At 39.1% G+C, this 22,546-nt stretch overlaps 1 pseudogene; it reads left to right on the forward strand.

The window, feature by feature from the left end:
* LOC121396008 overlaps positions 1-22,546 on the forward strand; it is a 121,729-nt pseudogene that overhangs the window by 21,918 nt on the left and 77,265 nt on the right.

A 22,546-nucleotide genomic window follows, 5' to 3' on the forward strand; every position in this document is an offset into this window, starting at 1 on the left:
TTGATGAATATTTGATGATTATGTTGGGTCAATACATTCCAGAGAATTGGTGCTACATATGAAAAGGGTTTCAGTGGGAGAATATATTGTTTCTATCCCACTTCCCTTCCTCTTTTGAGCAGGACACTATGTAACCACTAATGGCCACCCTGCCCTCGCCCCCAACTGTGCATGAAAACTAACCAAAGACAATGGACCTACATTCAGTGCTTTGCACATCCCAAGCATTTCAGATGAAAGATAGCATATACTGTATGTATAAAATTTGTACAAATTTGTAGTGATCATCAGTGAGTTGTGATCAGTCCTTTGTCTTTTATCTGATTGAAATCTATCACCATTGTTTCAACTGCTTGCTCCCCTGGAGGCACTTTAGGCAGTGGCATCTGGCCAATTATGTATGTACTGTATGTATGTATGTTTTTATGTTGTATAGCTTTCCTTCAGGGCAAAGCACTGTACAGCAGAACAATAAATTAGAACAAACAGGGGATCATTGCAATAATAAGTACAAAGAAGTACAAAAGTACAAAAATACAATGCACATAAATATAAAGTATAGTTACAATACATATTAAGTGCTTACTGTCAAGGAGACAAAAGAATGGAGAACCCTACCCAGTAGAGCTTACAGTCTAAATGGGAAGGTAACAGACACAAATAGAGAGACAAAGGATGAGATGTAGTTAGGTGAAAAGGAGTGAAGGGCTTTGCAGGTTATGAAGAGGAGTTTGTAAGTTATTCTTTGTTTTATGGGAAGCCATGATAAGACCTTCAGCAGGGGAGGGGACTGTACACTTTTGGATGAGAGGAGGAGAATTCTAACTGAATATAGACTGTAGAGGGGAGAGATTGGAGTTAGGGAGGCCAGTTATTAGAAGGTTACAGTAGTCGGATGTAGATAGGATGAGAGCATGCATGAGCATCTTGGCCGTAGCAGGTGAAAGAAAGGGATGGATTTTGGCAATATAGCGTAAGAAAAAGTAACACGTTTTGACAATGGTGTTAATATGATCAGAGAACAGACAGCGTACTGAGTTGACAGAATTAATGAGCATGCCATCAAAAGAGATAGTAAATAGGGGCAAAGGACCAGGCTTAGGTGGAAAGATGATTAGTTTAGTTTTTGTTTAGTTCAGTTCAGAGTTTGTTGAGTTTGAGGTGACACTGGTTCATCCAGTTGGAGATTGCTAGAAGGCAGTTAGAGATTTGAGCCTCAGTTTCAGCTGTTAATGAAGGGGTGGCTAAATATATTTGGGTATCATCAGCATACAGATGATAATTAAAGCCAAATGAGCAGATGACAGTATACAAGGAGAACAAAAAAAGGGCCAGTACAGAGCCTTGAGGCACCACCAGGTTTCCTTTTTAATGCAAGAAGACTTAATAATTTAGACCAAAAAAGATCATGGATAAAATTGGATTTGTTAGTTAAAGAGCAGATGTTGAGAAGAGCACAAGATATGGAAGACAGGAAGTAGGAAGAGTTGGAATATGAATAAGGTTTAAGAGAGTAGAGGAACAAGAAGAGCAAGGGGGCATCAAAACAAGACAGAATACACGTTGGTATGGAACAGGGCCCAGGGTTTGCACAAACATCCCCTGCAGCCAGCAAAAGAGGAAAAAAAGTGAGGCTGCGCAATCGTGTATTGTTCGTAACTGGAGGATGGGGGAAGATATGTTTATAGAATATGGACAGATAATAGGAGGGTTAAAGAAAGTAACTACCTTAGGGAGCACAAATATGAATTGTTATGATATGCCTTTAGTGGAGTATAACTGCAGTAGGTGGGTAAGATTATCAGAAGTACCTCGCCAATGGGGTAATGTAATAAAAGTATCAAAGAGAAAAACAATTTGTGCAAATAAGAGTAAAAATTCACATTTTGCAATGTAATATTCTTCATTTAACTATTATTGCATTGTGAATAATAATTGCACATTGAAGGTGTCAAAGGGCACATTTTATATACAGTAGCTTTTTCGAACCCGGAAACTGTTTAGCGACCACTTCCGACAGTGGAAGAATGTTTGAGAATTTTAAAGTTTGCACCAGTGCGCAGTAAATGTAAGAAAGCTTCTTACTGAAAAAGTTGTTATATTTGCTCCAAAAGAGTATGACACCTTCAAGCACTTCATAAAAGTGGGCAATGAGCAATAAAAATTCACAACAAGCAATTAATATTCCCAATTCAATAACAGTTTAAGGAAGAATATTACATTACATAATGCACATTTTTATTCTTATTTGTGCAAATAGTTTTTCTCTTTGTGACATTTATTACATTCCCCCAATAATATTTTGGATTATTGGGGGACATCATTACTCATGACAGCAGGAGGCTCAAAGGGATTAAGCAGCATTCCTCAGTGATATCAGAGTTTGCTTTATGGAAACAGTTTATATGGGTAATATAGTATAAATGTTAGCAAAATAAATGCTGTCTAGTACAAAAAATATGTCAAACGTATACAAAAAGTGATAGAGAATAATACATATTGCCAAAAGCTTTCATAAGAAATGCAGATTGAACGATTTTGCCATTTTAATTCAGCTGCAGTATCAGTGCTGGTGGTGCAAGACATCATGTAATTGCTTGTTGCACAGAATGTCTGTTGTTAAAAACAAGCAGGAATCATCCTGCTGACCAGTATAAAAGAAGGAAAGGTTTTAAATATTGATGTTGAAACTAACTCTCTGTAAAGTGGCCCAAAGTGCTTCTTTGACTATTTATCTTCTTGTCTATGCAGAGCCGTCAGTGGAGTGCTGTAGTAAGGGATCTTGTGCTGTACTGGCCGTAATATACCTTTATCATAGCACTGGAGACAATCTCACTGTGTCTAACATTTCTGCCTCCAGTGCCTGGGTATCCCAAGTAAAAAGATTTATAAAACAACATGTTCTTCCTCTATCAGGCATAAATAAATCGATAGGGGTACGGCCTGTTTAAACGGTTTGCCCCTGTTTAAAACGTATATGACAAAATCATAGAATATGATTTTAACAATATTACATTATATTATTAAAAAGATTGTGTATGTATATATATATATATATATATATATATATATATATATATATATATATATATATATATATATATATATATATATATATATATATGCAATTAGGAGCACTCACGGCTGTAGTGATAAAGAAATATCTTTTATTGGAGTGTTACAAACTACCCCACATCAACGCGTTTCGGTTCTCTCAGAACCGTCGTCAGGATGCCTTCTGAGAGAACCGAAACGCGTTGATGTGGGGTAGTTTGTAACACTCCAATAAAAGATATTTCTTTATCACTACAGCCGTGAGTGCTCCTAATTGCATCTATTTGTTCTCCTCTGAGGAGCACCCGGGATTTGATCTACTGAGGGTGAGTGCCGGTGAAGCATATGTTTATATATATATATATATATATATATATATATATATATAGAATAATATAGCAATGCAAAAAATGTCTGCCCTGACAACCCTGCCTACGGGTATTGGTAAGAAAATAAAGTGTCAAGTACAGGGTTCACAATACATCTTGCACCAGCAGAATGTTGCACTGAATGCCTAAGGCCCACCCACATCCCCACACCCACATACAGTATATGCCAAATATTGGAAAAGTAGCCCTCGATAGAATATTTAAGAATTCAAGAAAATGCACCTTTAGTTCTGGTAGTCTGGCACATAAATACAAGCATTCCATCACACAGAGAAATTGTATCTTGTTACTCAGTTATGCATAGTATGTCCTGCAAAATGGAACAAATATTCAAAAGTCTATTTTAAAAAAAACATGGCAATTGAATTACATTTTCAACTGATTAAAAACTTCTGATCCATGTCACTTGCTTTATTGGAATTATAGTGATTATTTATATGTATTGCTGGCTGAAATGACTGCAAGGTAATGGCAATGTCGGACTGTGATTCCAGGGGCCCTACAGAAAACCTTAGACCCTGGGCCACCAGAAAAGTCTTTATATCTACTAATTATATTCTTCCATTATTATGGATTTTTTCCAATAAATAAATAGGGGATGCTCATGAAATAGACTAAATGGTAGGAAGCAAGAGGGCCCACTGACACCTGGGCCCACCGGGAGTTTTTTTGGTATCCCGTGGGCCAGTCCGACACTGGCAATGGCTTAATCTTTAGGGTACATTTCAGTTGCGTTATAATGTGGGATTGCTGTTAGCTGGTACCCTTTACACTGTGTTACAGTCAGCCAGGGCCTGGGCATACATTAACATGTAAAGTTGATTTTGCATAAAGGGGTGGTTTACCTTCAGACAACTAGTTTTTTCACATCACCAGATCACCAGAAATAATGTTTCTCTAATATTGAAGTGTAAAGTGTAATTTTTCACCTTCTGAAGCAGCTCTGGGAGGGGGGTCGCCGACCGTGTAAACTTCTAAATTGATACATTTAGTTGATACATTTCTTATCTTTGTCCCTGCTGATCAGAATCTGAGTTTCATTACAGGCAGCTGTTAGACTAGATACAATAGTTGCTAATGCTCCAGAGATACTGCTGAAAAATGTATCAACTAAATGTTGCAAAATTGTAGCCATTTAGAGTCTGCGCCTGAATTACTGAGCTCCCAGACTGAAACACCAGAGACACGAAAATTCCACTTTAAAGTGGACCTGTCACCCAGACATAAAAAGCTGTATAATAAAAGTCCTTTTCAAATTAAACATGAAATCCAAATTGTTGTTTTATTCAAGCATGCATAGCTGTTGTAAACTCATTTAAAAATCTCAGCTGTCAATCAAATATTGCCTGCCCCTCCTCTATGCGTAGGCATAGAGGCAGGGCAAGCAATTACTTTCACTTTCCATTCAGCATTTCCTAGATGTCACTGCCCTCCCCACATACCCTTTCTCTCTTTACCATTTAATTGTGTAACCAGAGCATGGGGATGGACATCAGGTCCCCCATTGTTGTGCACAAACAAGATTCTGAGATGATGCAAGGCTTGGCTTAATAACAGTGCCAATAAAAACAGTGCTATAATTATGAATTCCCAGACTGATGGAAACAAGATTCAAATAATTTATACAGTGTAATTAAAGTTCATTTTGTTTGACTTACAGAATAAAATAGGATTTGGAATAATTTTTTTGGGTGACGGGTCCCCTTTAAACATAGATTTTGGAAAAACAGTAAAAAATAAACAATGTAAAGTAATTGCTAAAAGTCTTTATTTCTGGGGAACAATCTAGAAACAACTGAATTGAAAAAGGTGTTTGGAAGGTGAACAACCCCTTTATAAACCACTGTCTTCAGCTGTCACTGTTATTGAAGAACCAGTGGCTTAACTAGTCAGCAATAGGCAACCCCCACAAAAAAACTTTGAAGGGGCCTGGCACACAGCCTGCCCTGTCCCGTGCCCACTGCTTGCCTCTATTACCTGTTCCCTACCTACAGGGCCTCTCCTTTTTATATTCCAGTCTCTTGCACAGAAAAATGCATGGTTACAAGGGTAATTTGGACGCTAGCAACAAGATTGCTGAAAATGCAAACTGGGGAGCTGGTGAATAAAAAGCTAAATAACTCAAAAACCACAAATAATAAAAAGCAATAACAAATTGTCTCAGAATATCACTCTCTACATCATACTAAAGGTTAACTCAAAGGCGAACAATTCCTTTAAAGGGGTTGTTCACCTTCCAAACACTTTTTTCAGTTCAGTTGTCTTTAGATTGTTCCCCAGAAATAAAGACTCTTTACAATTACTTTTCTTTATTTATTACTTACTGTTTTTCCAAAATCTAAGTTTAAAGTTGAATGTTCAGTAATTCATGGGCATACTATAAACGATAATAATTTTGCAACATTTAGTTGATACTTTTCTCAGCAGCATCTCTGGAGTATTAACAACTATTGTATCAATTCTAACAGCTGCCTGTAATGAAACCCATAGATTCTGCTCAGCAGGGACAAAGATAAGAAATGTATCAACTAAATGTATCCATTTAGAACAGTTTACAGGGTCAGCGACCCCAGTGTCAGACTGGCTCGGCGGGACACCGGGAAAAAACCCGGGGGGCCCTGACCCTCATGGGCCCCTGCCGGGCCAGACCCCTTCTCCGGAAGACCCCACTCAAAAAAAGTGGGGTCTGGCAAGCGGCATAAGCGCATGCGTGCCGAGCGTCGGCGCCACCAGAGCATGCGCATGGTGACGTACATGCATGAGCGCCTCCGTGCGCGCAAGAGGCGTGCCAGAGTAGGGGGACGGGGGGCCCTGGACAGCAGTCCTGGTGGGCCCCGGGCCCCCCAATCCAACCCTGCGCGACCCCACCTCCCAGAGCTTCTTTAGAAGGTAAAAAATTACACTTTATACTTCAAAATTAGAAAAACAGTTACACATAGAAAATAGAAAGTAATTGGGGAAAGTCATTATTTCTGGTGATCTATGTGAAAACAACTAGTTGTTTGAAGGTGAACAACCCCTTTTGTTAGTAAAGCATAATATATACACTGTACAATATATCAGTTTTAGAGGCATCTAGCACAGGTTCTACTGTCTTTTCAAAGTTCATGGGGTCATATTTTAACTCTTCTTTGTTTATAGGCTAATGTTTATGTTTTCAAATATGCCTTAGTATATAGTTACAATATGCACAATGTAAGGTAACTTGGTTGTAATTCCTTAGAGGTTACCTGGGCCCTGGAGGAATTGGTGACCATGGACAATACCCAAACTGCACTGGAGGAGGAGCAGGATATATTTATTGGAATCCAACTTGCAAGGTAATGTTTTGTTGTCTCCATTATTATTGCCTTCTTTTTATGTAGAATTTTTAGGGGCATAGCGTTTACTCATACATATACCTAATTTATATGAAATGTTATTTATGTTAATAGAGAGCTGTACATTTTGCTTTTGAAACACTGTATTTTTCCCCTTTGATGAATATGCCCTAAGGTGTAAGGCCTACCAGGGGAGTTATCCAAGTTCAGCCTTCTAGTTATGGATGAGGGATTCTTGACATGCAAATTAATTATTTTATTGTTTGTATTTTAGGAACTATATAAAACACACAGCCTTTTGAACCTGATTGAATACTGGGCACCATGAACTCAGTAGTAATGGCATTTTTCGGTTTGCAGGTACAATTTTGTGCCTTAGGGTTATAGCAGGCATGGAATTGTAACACCTTTACTTAATCTCCTCCAGTGTTACATTCCTTCTTGCAGTAAAATAAATGCAGACAATATTATTATCCTATATATATTTATATAGTGCTTACATATTGCACAGTGCCAGGACCACCATCTGAAACAGTGATGAGAATTTTTTTTCACCAGGCATGGATTAGCATGAAAATTCCGTAAGTAACTTAGTAAGAAGGCTGATGCCAGCGTAAGTGCTGATTTTCAGGTTGTGTTTTTCATCAGGCTGAGAATTAACCTTGTGGCATTAGCATTACAGATAGTCCTCTAGCAGGAGTTAAACCTAGGATCCCAATGCTGCAAGGCTGCAATACTTACCATTGTGCATCTTTGCCTGGCTAATGAACAAACAATACTGTAGTGGTCTGCTTAACATTTCATCAGTTAGTGTTTGGGTATTTTTCTGATATAAACATGCTGGTTTGTAGGTGTCTCATATCAATGGTGGTTTTGCTTCTCTAAAAATAATGAAATAGTATTCACAGAGGCTGTGTGTTCCCTCATTTTCTAGTGTGACTAGCTTCTGATAAAATTAACCCTAGTCTGCTTGCCTGTGTTGTGAAAATGCAAATTAAGGGGCAAGGACTGAATAGTAAATAGCACTTGTATAAATCTAATATCCCCATTTGGCAGATTCATATAACACAATACCTGAAGTTTTACGTTAGCCAGTGACCCTATACATTAGCACGCCTGAATCTGTGGCGAGGTCACAAAGGCCTGGGCCTAAAGCGGCACAAATTTAGGGGCAGTATGCCGCTCGCTCATATGCACCTGAATTTTACTCAGATAGGGAGTACTGGGGCCTACTCGTGCTGACGTTTTCTAAGCGTCCTGTCCCCAGTGTTTTGTGTGCGAGTTAATATGATGCACTTGTGCGCAATCCTGGGGAGGGGGGCAGGGTGGCCCAGTATTGAAATCTGGCCCTGTACATTAGCAAATCGATTTCACAGCACACACATTGTAACTAACTTGTAGACCCCACATGGCATATGTGCAGCCTTTTATGCAGCAACAGAGTCCCTGTTCCCTATTGTAATTGCTTTGTCCAGGGAATCAGAATGTTAAATACATAAGCTGCACATCTTCACAAGCTATTCTGTGCCCATTCTGTTATTGCATACCACCACATACATTGCTGTTTTTACAGTTGGGTGGCAAGTGAATACACAGTATGAAAAATATTGTCAGTTAAGCCCATTTTTATTTATCTAGCACAGGGATCCCCAACCTTTTTCACCCGTGAGCCACATTTAAATGTAAGAAGGGTTGAGGAGCAACATAAGCATGAAAATAGTTCCTGAGGATGCCAACGAAGGGCTGTGATTGGCTTTTTGGTAAAGCTCTATTTGGCAATACAACTGGTTTTTATGCAACCAAAATGTGCCTCCAAGCCAGAAATTCAAAATTAAGCACCTACTTTGAAGCCACTGGGAGCAACATCCAAGGGGTTGGGGAGCAACATGTTGCTCACGAGCTACTGGTTGGGGATCACTGATCTAGCAGATACAATATATATTGATTCCACTGTGGCAGACACTATTATTTCAATCTATGTCATTATCAGGCAAAGAATGGGTTAAGTACCAGACATTTGTTTCCTCTTTTCTCTAATCAGAGAAACAAATAGCCTTGAAACATCCTGTTTTCTCAGATATCTTGCCCAGCATGTGATAAAATCCCATAGATTAGTCAGTAATGTGATTTCCCAAGAAATAGGTGAGAGGAGATGCTAATTGTTTGTCCTAATTATTGCTGGTGACTTTTACTTCCTTGGTCAATAAAGTAAGGGAGCTCAATGTTTGTATCTCCATATGTTTTATTAATCACTACCCTGCATTAGCTTTATCGCCTTTTAGGATAATCTTGAGAAATGTTTATCACCTCTGGATACCAGTTATTTAAATTAGCCCTTGCAGCTGTAAAGGAAGTGACTTTTTTTTCTTTTATGGATTTTAACACTTTCCATAACATGGAGGTCAACAACAAGTTGTAAAACAGAGCATTATGTATCTTTCATATTCCCATCATCTTAAACTAATATAACCACAATGACTGTTTATTTGGGCTTTTTTGTAGAACTGAAGGATTTTCAAAACAGGATGCTCACTATGCTCAGTAATTCCAAGGAAGCATCCACTGGACATAATGTGGCCTCTAGAAACTTGCTAAATGATTGCTTTTGAAAAATATTTAATTTTGCCTAATCATGGCAAGAAGTGGCAGTTCCTGGCCCTCTTGCTTAAAATTCTTTAGACAAATAGATGCACTACACTACATGGAAACACATCAGTTAACAGACTCCATTTTTCTTTATGGGACCAGTGCATTGATGCAAATAACCTGGTATTTAAACTATTCACATTTTTTCTGCAGCTTTTATGTTTGAAGATTAAATTGTTATCTGGTAACTTATCATAGCAACCAGGAAGCAATCTTTAAATATAAAATGTAAGATAATTAGCAGATGGTCTGAAAAGTAAAAATAAGCAACAAATCAGATAACTTTAAAGTTAAAGCCTCACAGTCAATCAGTATTTTGGTTGCCTGGGTCAGTGACTTAAAGGGACAGCAACATCAAAAAATCAAAGTGATTCAAAGTAACGCAAATATAAAGTACTGTTGCCCTGCACTGGTGAAACTGGTGTTTTTGCTTCAGAAACTCTAGCAGTTTATATAAACAAGCTGCCGTGTAGCAATGGGGCAGCCATTCTAGCACAGGATACACAGTAGATAAAAGATCATTTTGGAAAAATACCTTTCAGGAGCGCCCGATGTCGCTCCTCTCCTCTTCGGTGACGCATCCAAGATGGCGGCACCCATGACCCACGTGGCCAGACGCCGGCGCAATGACGTCATGCACCTGGAGCACAATTCAAATACTTAAGGACTTCCAGGTCACGGGTTCGATGCCTGATTGTAGGATTTCCTGTTTGGTTCCTGGGTGCTTCTATAATTCGTGTTTATTGATTCCTGAACTTCCTGTCCCTGCCTGAACTTGGATTCTGTTACTTTACTGCCTGCCTACTGAACGTTTGCCTGGAATTGACGACGATTACTCCTGTTCCCTTCTGATACTGCAAATTTGGACTTTAACCCCTAAGCTGACTCCCAGCTGGGAGCCGATAGGCCCCCTGACAATATCATTGTATACTACATAGCTTATCTGTTATCTGCTGTGTATCCTGTGCCTTTTCTCCTTTTTTAACTTTGAATGACTGACCCCATGGCTACACAGTAGTTTGTTTATATAAAATACAAGAGTTTTTGAAGCAAACATGCCAGTTTTACCAGTGCAAGGCAATACTACATTATATTTTCACTACTTTAAACCACTTTTATTTTTTAATGTTACTGTTCCTACCAATACAATGGTTTCAGTTGCAGGAAGGAAATAGGCACAATAGGAAGACTAAGGAATGGTGGATGGCACTCTGAGGGCTCAATTTTGCAGCCATTGGTGCTCCAACATCAGATCTTTGCTTTTATTATTGAAATGCATCAAACAGATCAGCAATAGTTGTTACTGATTGCTAAGGAATGCTGCACTTGAATAACAGTTAAAAGTTCAGGCTTTATTAGCAGACACAACAATAAAACAGTCTGTGTTAGTAAGACATACTACATGTGTTTTTGCTGATAAAAAGGAATCTCAAACAAAAGAGGAATGTATATTATTCCCGTAGGAAGTCTACATACTTAATTTCTTAACCAGATGATTCAAGTCTTAAAGAACTGAAAATAAAATAACTACAGGTTTGCATATTACGCCTGAAGGGAAATGTAACTGCAAGCAGTTCTCTGTTCTTGGAATAGGTTCTGTCATCTTACATTAATGTCTGTTTCACAGGTGAGCAAGGACTTGAATTTTCCCTTAAGTGTGATAGACTCTGCAGATATATTATTAGTGCTGAATCTGACACTTTCTATTGTAACCTTTACCATAATACATACATTACCCTGGTCTACAGGTGCTAATTGGCTATTACAACCTAGAGTTTCAGGGATGCAGTTCAGCAAAGTTCAGTACAAGCCCCATAAAAGAATGTTTAGAGTTCCAAGGATGCAGTTCAGCAAAGTTCAGTACAAGCCCACATAAAAGAATGTTTAAATTGTGTATGAAAAGATGTAAAATTAGAACACAAGGGGTGGTGTTCTGATAGGCAGCCATAACAACTTGTAATTTGTTACCCCTTTATGGATAACATATAATAGCTATCATGGTAGAGAAGTGATAACGTTTATAACAATACAGAAACTTTTTATTAGGAATTTTACAATAATGCAAATAGAGTTAGTTATACCCTATAAAGTGGTGCATATATACAGCAACATACCTATCAATGTACATGTGGGGGGGATTACTAAAACTCGTTTTTATTTTTAAGAAACAGTGTCTAAACTAATTAACACTAATGTCAGTCGGTTATCAAAAGATTCTAACAGAAAAAGCATGAATGGGAAAAGGCTGAACACTTAAACTTTTTGCACAATAACCATGATTTTTTCGTATTGTCAAAAACAAATGAAAACTTTAAAAACCATAAAGCAAAAAGGGATCTTCCAGTTGTAAAAGGGACATCTGTCAATGACTTCTACATGATTTTAACAGGTTTTAGCTATGGTATTTTTTTGGATTTGGACTCATGTTTCCCAGAAAAGTCACACTTTTTTCACAACTTTTTTGGGTTTTTGGTGACAAAAAGCCCAGCCTGAAAAAGTCACGATTTAGTAAATCGACCCCATAATGAAGCTCACAGGGATTGTTTCTTACCTTTAAAACACGTTGTTCGGTTCAGTTATTTTCAGATTGTTTACCAGAAATAAGAACTTTTTTCAACTATTTCCATTTTAAATTTTTCGTAATTTTTTCAAAACTGTAGTTTAAAATGTTAATATTTCTGTTTTTGAGGTTTCAGTCTGGGTCTGAATCTGAACTGTTACAGCAGCATCTGTATAATGTTTTATATTAGCATCGTGTACAAAATCATACACATATGAAAATATCATAAAACATTGTTCTCAAAAATAGATTCTTATAATTAGAGGAGATTGTCATGGTTCAAGAACTCAAACGAAATACCTAGAAGGCTTCTGCCTCATGAAGAAAAGTGATCCTTCAATCCATAATTTTTGCTTGACAAACCTTACTGTATGTTGGTGGCCCCAGTGTAAATGATCTTTAGGCATCACCTTCTTAGCAGGTTTTCCACCATTCCTACCCTTTCAGCTGTCACGGTCTCCACTGATGAGGCTACTGTATGAACAGACCTCTCTATTTCCTCAAGTCTTGCAAAGTATTTCTGATTCCTTTTGTACCTGCGTATGTTTTTAAATCTTTTTGGGTTTGAATATACAAATAAGCATTTCATTGTAGTGTGCCCTTTTTGTGGCTACATTTTAATCATTCTCTATGCCCAGATGTGGTAAGCCCATAAGCCAGTAATTACATTGTAGAAGAAAAAAAGTTCCAAAGTATCAATCAGCCAAGGGTGGTAAAGAAGGTGTGAACTATAAGTTGTAAAAGGTATACATAGATTTTATCCTTTACCGTTTAGGTGAACATTTTAGGGATAGGGTCTCCAAATCTTGCAGAGCAGTTAACACTGTACAAAAATCTAAAATTTTGGAGCTACTAAAATTTTAACTAACTCAATTTTAGGGGTATTATAAAAGTGTCATCACAAAACTTTCTTGAATTGTAAATCCACCATGCTAGATTTAATGTTGTGGTTCTGGTTATATACTATTTTTCCTGTTGTTTTTCCTGGCTCATTTTCCTTATGCCTAATAGTTTTCATATACAATTGTTGTATATTCTTGTACTGTAAACTGCATGGTATATGATCATATGTAATTTCATAATTTTAGATGCTTTGTTTAAAAGTAAATCTTTCATGCTTTGGAAAACCCAATAAAAATGTTGAAATAAAAAAAAAAAATATTCACATTGTCCTCTTGACCTGTTAAAGCAGATCTTTCATTATTAAAGGTTAGTTTTTCCTCAAGGTCTTCTGTTTCCACTACTGCAGTTGTAGACACTGTGCCCATGTTTGCTGTCTGCCACTTGACTTTACCTGTGAGTTGTTTATTGGACCCTTTTCTGCCCTTGGCCTGAACCAGTTTTGTTGTTTTGATGGATTCTAAATAAATGTATAGCTTGTCACCTTTCCCTGACTTCAGCTCAGTTTGCATATACCCCTGCTCATATTTAGGTGTTTCAATCTTTAAAGCAGCTGTCTACACTATAATGGTACTCCTACAGTTATAGGGGACTATTAGAGGGATTACTCATGAGTGTGTTTTTAATATAATTGTCAGATGGGTGCACTGCAACCACTCAGGGTAACTGAGATTATGGGCAAATGCAGGAGATTCAGTAACATTCCATGGAGTAGAGTATCAATACATCTTTGCAGGACTGAGCACTGGGACGAGAACATTGAGCAAGTTGGGTTGCTCAATGTTCTCATCCCAGTGCTAAGTCCTGTAAAGATGTATTGATACTATTCTCAATGGAATTGTACTGAATCTCCTGCATTTGCCCATAATCTCAGATACCCTGAGTGGTTGCAGTGCATCCATCTGACAATTATATTAAAAATAGGCCAATGTACAGACAGCTTGCAGTTTTTGCCTTGCCAAGGCAGATATTCATTTCCTGAATTGTTGGCCACAAACTTTCTTCATCTCACATAGGAATCCTTTGTGTTATACATAAATCTTTATTTACCTTTTTTTTAACAACACATACATAAAAAGAAAGAACAAAACATTTGTTTGTCCAATACATCTCAATAAAAAAAAGATGAAAGTATATAGTGCAGGCAAATAGATACATACATTTCTCTAACCGTATTATCTTAATTTCTGGGGTACTTGTTTATCTATCCCGTGCATCACAGCAGCAAATAGTACAAACACATATAGTTTGTTTCAATGTTTTCCTTGTTTACTTAAAATTTCAACAATTCTTTAATTATCTAAGTGGGCTGTGGAACGTCCAGATTAATTTCCAAATATTGTTTCCCTTATTCGGGTATTAGCATATCATCTACATAATGATTATATGAACACATCCTATTTTTGCCAATGGTTGAATTATTCATCCTTTGTGTTATAATCCCATTACAGGGACCCAGAAATGGTGTATAGTCCAGTAGTTTGACATGGTCAGTTGAATTGTCACAGTAGGAGCTACTCCCTTGCTTTTCTCGTAGTTTGTAAAAAAGGGATGCTCTAAATTCATTCAAGATTAAATTTGAAGAACAGTTCTTCAGCATATTGTAGGTCTGGTAATTATGATACTGTGTGCTGAGTGTAAAGCATGCTTGTAGTAGAATGCCACACTTGCCCATTTAGAAATGGACTCAAAGTACCTGTTCGAACCAGTATTGAATGTTATACATACATGAAATGACAAACAACTCCCTAGATTTGTAGACATTGTCACAGATGAAAGAGCCTTTTCCCTTTTGCTGAAACACTGCACGCTGCTGAACGTTCATTTTTATCTAAACCCTCTCTTTCACGGGTGTCCTAGTTCATTACTCTAGACTGCTGGCTCTGATTGCAGTTATAAAATTACATGTTGGCATTTTAAATAAATAGAACATGGCACACAATTATATTAAAACAGAGTACAGTTTGTTCTGAACTAAATGTTGAATAGAACAAACAGTATATTTAGCATGTATACGTTATAGGTCTGTATAATTCTGCACCATTATGTTGTTTAATGCAGACATACATACTAACTTATGTTATTTATTTTAAGTTATTAATACAGCTTCTTTTAAGTTATTAATAAAGCTTTTGAAAACGATAAATGTGAAAAGGGTTTACTTATTTACCATATTGATTAGCTGAGCTGCGCAATATGTTGGTGCTCTAAAAATACATGGTAATAATACAATACTGCATATTTTATTTACATATTTACAGTAAAACAGTGACTGAGGTAGTAATAACATTTGCTTTTTTACATGATGAACTTTCATTTGATATTATTTGAAATATGCTGTAATCAAGGTTATTTGCATGTTCGCATTATGCATATATATATAGTGACATTAAATGTTATTCTTTTTTGCACAAAAGCATATTCTTGGTTTACGGTGGCAAAGACAACTAACAAAAATTATATTAAAAACAAAACTGTAGCATAGCAAAACTGTAGCAAGTTTTTCGGTGTACTATTAAAATTTTCATTTGAATAGTTTCTTTTCTAACACTGAGACATCTTTTCTTTTATAACAGCTCTATATAGACAAGTCTCACTTGGTAAAGAAAATATTTTTAGCATTTACCCATAGGAACATTTTTTGTAAATTGAGTAATTTGCTCAAAAACCTGACATTTTTATCCAAATTGAGTGCATAGAAAAAGTATGCAGTGTGGTATTTGGTGCCAGTTCACAAAAGGGATATACTTGATGCTGATGTATAAAAATAAGGTAATCGCCTTCATTTTTATTCTGCTTACAAAACTTCTCTGTTCCTTGTCACCAGCTTAAATACCTAAATTGCCTAAATGTCCTTTGGCTGGAGCATTTCGTTTAGGTCAGATTATTAACCTATCAACCCATATCCATAACTCAAAAAAAAATGTATGCAAACTGTGCATACCACCTGTATATATCCAGTGATAAATGTATTCCACTCCCACACTCACCTATTCACAATAAGTGCAAAATAATACCAAAGTGACATGGGCATCCTTCTATAATAAATCCCCTTAAAAAATCTTTTACCTATCAACCCATTTATATAAATATCCATACCTCTAAGACCCAGTGCAAAACCATGCATACCACCCATGCCTGCCGTTTCCTGCTTTCTTTTCTATCATTTTTCACTCTAATGCATTCATGTCCACGCCTGTGGGAAAAACTTTTATAGTGTCTGGCTGTTGTGGTTTGAATGCACCGGGATCTTCTGCCCGATCGTAACAAAGAAAACAGTGTATGCGATGGATGGAAAACATCCTTAACGATGACTTGTTTTTTTGTATAGTTCAAACATCGGTTGTAAGGAATTTCCTATAATTCCCTCTGCTCTCCTAACTATTCTCTGTAGGGATTTTTGTTCAGTAACTGTGCAGTTTCTATACCAAACTGTAATATAACAGCTCAAGACACTCTCAATAGTGCCATGATAAAAAGATGTAAGAATGGAGGAGGAAGGGGGGGCGTGGTCTGCATGGAGACCGGATAGGCAGCACAGGCCGCACGCTCCGGTACAAGGGAGCTATATACTGCCGATAATCTGAGCTCACCTGCGCTATCCACGCTTTTACCGGACGGGTGAAGCTCCCGGGATACCTGCCGCAGCCCTCGATGGTGCGGAGAAGCAGGCGCAATCACTCCGTGCGCAACTCAGTGTCTCCCCGCGTCATGGCTAATAAAGATGGCGCCGAGCACCATGCGGCGCGCCAAGCCCCAGACGACCTGCAGGGTCCTGCAGGAGCTGCTGCGGGGAAGCTAGCTCGTTTTGCTAGGGATCCACTGCCACAGCCTTCACCAGCAGGTATGTCCAACGCTGCCAGCATCATAGTGGAGCATACAGCCATAGAGCCTATTACAGATGCACTCTCCTCCCCTGTAATCCCACAACCTCTTGCTGAACCTACCCTAACAGAAGTCCTGCATGCTATAACTTCGAACCACACTGCTCTGGTTGGAAAGATAGATGAACTCAGGACAGACTTTGCTATTCTGAAACATGATGTGCAAAAATTAAGGGAAAGAACAGGGGAGGTGGAACGAAGGGTCAGTGATATAGAGGATTACACAACACCTCTGCCTAACAGGATACTGGCCACAGAAAAGCAAATAGCGTTGTTGGAAAACAAAGCAGATGATTTGGAGAATCGTTTGAGAAGGAATAACATAAGGATCCTGGGCCTCCCTGAGAGGGTAGAGGGTAATGCCACAGAAAATTTTGTTGAAAAATGGCTGGCTGATACGTTTACCCGTACCACTTTTTCTTCAGCCTTCGTGGTGGAGAGGGCACACAGGGTACCGGGCAGACCACCTCCACCGGGGGCCCCTCCACGCCCTTTAATTGCCCGTCTTCTGAATTACCGTGACAGGGATTCGGCTCTACAGGCGGCTAGGAGAGCAGGAGAAATACTTTTTGAAAACCACAGAATTTCACTTTATCCAGATTTCTCTTCAGAGATTAGGAAACAGAGAGCTAAGTTCACTGAAGCCAAGTTGCAACTCAGACAACGACAAATCCCATATGCCATGATGTTTCCGGCGCGATTGAGAGTAACAGACAAAGGCAAAGCCAGTTTCTTCACTACACCGGAGGAGGTCATCAATTGGCTGGAGATGAGGCCCCGGCAGTCTCCACGGAGGGAGTAAGGAGCTTCGTTATTCTGCTTCGAGTTGGCTCGACACGTGTTTACTCTTAGGCTTACATTGTTGTTGTGGCTGCTGTGGACTGTATGCTGGTTTTCTTTTTCACACTGACTGTATCAGCAGGAACTGCTCCGGACAGGTAACAAAATGGTATATTTTGTAAAGCAGGACAGCTATTCATTGATTCTTTCATCCCTGAGCGGAAGCGACAGGCCCAATGACATTTCAGTGCGCCCAGTAAGGTCGAAGTGTGCACACGAACCCCCCCTTCACAGTTCAACTTATTTCAATTAGGGGTTAAGGACAAACTCACTCTCACAAGGTTATGGAGTGGGTGGGGTGGGAATGGGTAAGGGTTAAAGTTATGGGGAATGGTATAGTTAATTTTTACGGTGTCTTGCGATTCATATCCTATTGTGATTTAATGTCAATGTGCAGTTTTTTTTTCACTGTGTCTTCAACCGACTCTGTTACATTTCCTATCTGTAGGACTGATGGCTACCATTAGCATAATGTCATGGAATGTTAGGGGTATGGGGGATGGGATAAAACGCAGACTGGTTTTCGATTTTGTTAGAAGATACAAACCTCAGATAATTTTTCTTCAGGAGACTCATCTGGTGGGTACTAAGCTGTCATCCCTGAAAAAACCCTGGGTTGGCTCACTGTATCACTCGTATTTTTCCAGTTACTCTAGGGGAGTATCTATCTTGTTGGCCAAAACCTGCCCTCTAACGGTGGAGAAAGTAATTTCTGATAAGCATGGTAGATTTGTCTTCTTACACGGAAATGTATTTGGCAAGAAATTTAACCTAGCGAACATATATGCCCCCCCCCCGCCTACGGAGGAATTTTTTAATGCAGTGACTGACACAATGTTACGTTTGCCCATAGCGCCATTTCTCCTTATGGGTGATTTTAATTCGATAGCTGATGCTGCACTGGACAAACTGCATCCTCCCCGTGTTTTCTCAGGGCATTTCACCAGGTGGGTCTCCTCCATTAGTTTGGTGGATCTATGGAGAGTGCGTAATCCTGCGATCAAACAGTTTACGTGTTACTCCCCTGGCTCCAACAGCATGTCAAGAATAGATCTAGCTCTGGGTTGTCCTGAGATGAATAAATGGGTTAAAAAGGTTGAGATACTTACAAGGGGCATCTCAGATCACTCCCCCCTGTTACTTACTTTTACGTACTCACAAGCTCCCGTGGATAGAATATGGCGGCTGAGCCCCTATTGGGCAAAACATACTCATTTAAATGAAATCATTGCTACTAGTATATCGAATTTTTTGGCTGTGAATGGTGACGAAACCCCCCCAAATGTAAAATGGGATGCTTTCAAAGCCTATATTAGGGGTGAATTTATTAGCAATATTGCAGCCCTCACGAAAATAGCACAAGCGGATATAGCCCAAAAAACTGAAACGGCTCAGGTTAATGAAGCGTCCTATGTCAATTATCCTACAAACCAATCGTTTCAGAAATGGCAGGCTAGTCTGAATGCCTTGAAAATTGCCCAAGTGGAGCTTACAAACAAACATATGCTATATCAGAAAGGTAATATCTTTGAGCATGGGGATAAAAATGGGAAGCTACTTGCACTGATAGCGAGAGAGGACACATCCAACATGGTAATACCAGCTGTACGGCTATCAGATGGTACGGTAGTGTCTTCAGTTGAAGAAGTAAATCAGAGATTTATGGACTTCTATGCTGACTTATATAGCCCCAAAATAAACACCACCCCAGAAGAAATCAGAGAGTATTTGCGTGACTTGTCTATACCTAATTTGACTGAGCAACTTTCTTTGGAGCTAGCTGGTAACATCACGCTAACAGAGGTTGAGATGGCCATAGCTTCATTTCCAGCCGGAAAAACTCCGGGTACTGATGGATTACCAATGGAGTGGTACAAGCAGCATGTAAAGCTGCTTGCACCTATCCTGACGGATTTATACAATGGGGTACAAAAAGGGGCTCCGTTGCCAACCTCGATGAGGGAATCTTTGATAATCTTATTGTTAAAACCTGGTAAGGACCCGTTAGAATGTAATTCATACAGGCCCATTGCACTCCTTAATGCAGATGCAAAAATCTTAGCGAAAGTCCTGGCAACACGCTTGGCGCCCATCCTCTCTGCCCTAATTTCCTCTGATCAGACAGGTTTTATGCCTGGCCGTTCCACGGATATAAACATCAGAAGACTGTTCACAAATATTTCCATTACACACGATAACTCAGGCAGTCGACTGATTGCCTCTTTAGATAACGAAAAGGCCTTTGATTCCGTTGAATGGGAATATCTGTGGGCCACGTTGAGTAGGGTTGGCATCCCCTCTTCGTACATTGGCTGGATTAGAGCCTTATATCACTTACCTGTGGCAAAAATCCGTACCAATAATAAATTGTCCACTCCATTCCTGATCCTTAGAGGTACTAGACAGGGCTGTCCTCTTTCTCCGCTATTGTTTGCACTAGCCATGGAACCTATGGCCTGCCGGATCAGGTCCTCCCAGGTAATTGAAGGGCTGAAACTTGGGGATCTATCTGAGGTCATTTCAATGTATGCGGATGACACTCTATTGTATTTACCAAACCCTCACCTGGCATTGTCAACAGCTCTAGCCATAATAAACGACCATACTAACTATTCTGGACTCAGGATTAACTGGTCTAAGTCTGTACTCTTTCCTGTAGACCCTCTCCCTCCGGGTACTCCCCAAAGGACTCTGGGACTTAACTGGGTGTCCACCTTTAAATATCTTGGGATTTGGATTCATGCTGATCTAACTAAATTCACGGAACTTAATATTCTGCCTCAAATAAGATTCATGGAACAGAAAAGGCATGCATGGGCGAATCTGCCGCTGTCTCTAATTGGCAGAATAAATCTACTCAAAATGGTGATATTGCCGAAATTAACTTATATATTTCGACAATCTCCCATGAGAATTCCACACACGATCTTCTCTAAATTGAAAAGCCTCTCGCTTATGATGTACTGGAACAATACTATCCCCAGATTATCTCTTTCCACTTTACAACTTCCAACCCGACAGGGAGGTTTAGCAGCCCCCAATCTTTTCCTTTATTACTTGGCAACACAGTTGGTGGTTGTGAGGAATTGGGCCATTTCTGATGACTCAAATGCGTCCGTCATCCTTGAAGCTAAACTGGCAGGGTCCTTTGAAGGTTTAAAGAATCTACCGTATCGTGGTGCCTCTTACAATATTGCGATCTCCCCCCTGATGAAAGAAACCATAAAGGCCTGGCAGCTGGTTCTTCGATATTTTCCTAAACTTCAACATCAATGCTCTAGCTTTACCCCACTATGGTGTAACCCCTATTTAAAGCAGCTAGAGTTAATTCCAGACCCTCAGCTTTGGGCTAGATATAACATAAAATACCTGTCTAATGTCATAGTAGATGGTAAACTTCTTGGTTTTCCAGCTCTGAAGGAAACTTATGCCTTGCCGAATAATATGTTTTTCAGATATCTGCAATTAAGACATGCTTTTATAGCTCAGTTTCGGAGTGAATCTGTAGACATTACACTGACTGGCTTGGAGACTGGGATACATAAGCAGGTGTTAGGCAAGCCATTATCATATTTTTATGCACAATTGCAGGATGCTAGGAGTGTCCCACTTAATAAACTTCGAACAAAATGGCAAAGTGACATCCCTGAGCTAACACAGGAAAACTGGGATGAATCCCTTAATTTCATCTTTGAGGGAGTGATTAGCAGTAAAGACAGAATGACACAAATCAATTACCTGCATAGAGTGTACTTTACCCCACATCGTCTGCATACAATAAATCCGGCCCTTAGCTCGGAGTGCCCCAGATGTCAGCACTCGCCTGCGGATTTTTTCCATATGGTGTGGGTCTGCCCTGTGATTAAAACGTATTGGAGGGCAGTTGTGCAACTCATTACAGCAAAAACTGATATCTTTGTTCCATTTGAGCCCAGAGTACTTTTATTGAGTCAGGTAGAAGATGTATCTCCGAGGAGGGCACACTGTTCACTAATCTCTATACTCTGTATGTATGCTAAAAAATTGATTGCGCTAAACTGGAAATCTAGGGGGGGACCCAGGGTTCATGACTGGGAGCAGCTAGTGGACAAATCTTTACCAATGTACAAACTTACATATATGAAAAGGGGCTGCCCTGAGAAATTTGATAAGGTGTGGGGTTTGTGGATTGAACAGGACCCTGAGCTAGTCCCACCTTGACTCACTAACTGAACACACTGTGTTACCAATGTCCTCTGCCTGTATAATAAAATCCAGGGGCAGCTGACAATGTCACGGGACCGACTGCTGACTTACTATTTTTTCATTGGGGGAAAATTAACAAGTATTGTGGATATTGTCACGTGACTATCGGGTGGGTTAGGAACAGATTTATATTGTTTTAACGGTGACAAGTTTTGAAGGAATGAAGGTTGTTGTAAGGTTATGGATACACTGAGATTACCTAGGAATGCTGAGATAGAACTGTAGTATAATGACATTCAAGGTTATGTTAAGGATCCGAAGAATCTCACAGACACCATGTTCTTGCTTTTGTTGTTTAAGTTTTATTTTAAAACAAAAATGTTTACATGATACAAATAGTATGGAACAATCATTGTATTTATGTCTGATGTGTTCACTGACTGTACAATAAGTTTCAATAAAAAGAATTGTTAAAAAAAAAGAATGGAGGAGGAAAGACTAGCTTTCTTTAAAGGAGACATCAACCTGTGGAAAAAAAAACCCTACCCCCACCCCAGGTAGACCTCCCTCCCTCCTCCTCCCAGGCTAACTACCACCCTCGGGGAAATGCCCCATACTCCATACTTACCCCTTGGCGCAGATTCTTCCAGCGAAGTTCCACGCGTCCATCTTCCGTGTACTCTGTAAGCTGACTAGGAGATCGGTATTTCTGTGCATGCGCAGTTGGAGCAGTTTGCAGAAATACTTAAGGTTTTTAAAGGTATTGAT

Source organism: Xenopus laevis, chromosome 7S, assembly GCF_017654675.1.
Source record: "Xenopus laevis strain J_2021 chromosome 7S, Xenopus_laevis_v10.1, whole genome shotgun sequence".
NCBI classification, from domain to species: Eukaryota; Metazoa; Chordata; class Amphibia; order Anura; family Pipidae; genus Xenopus; species Xenopus laevis.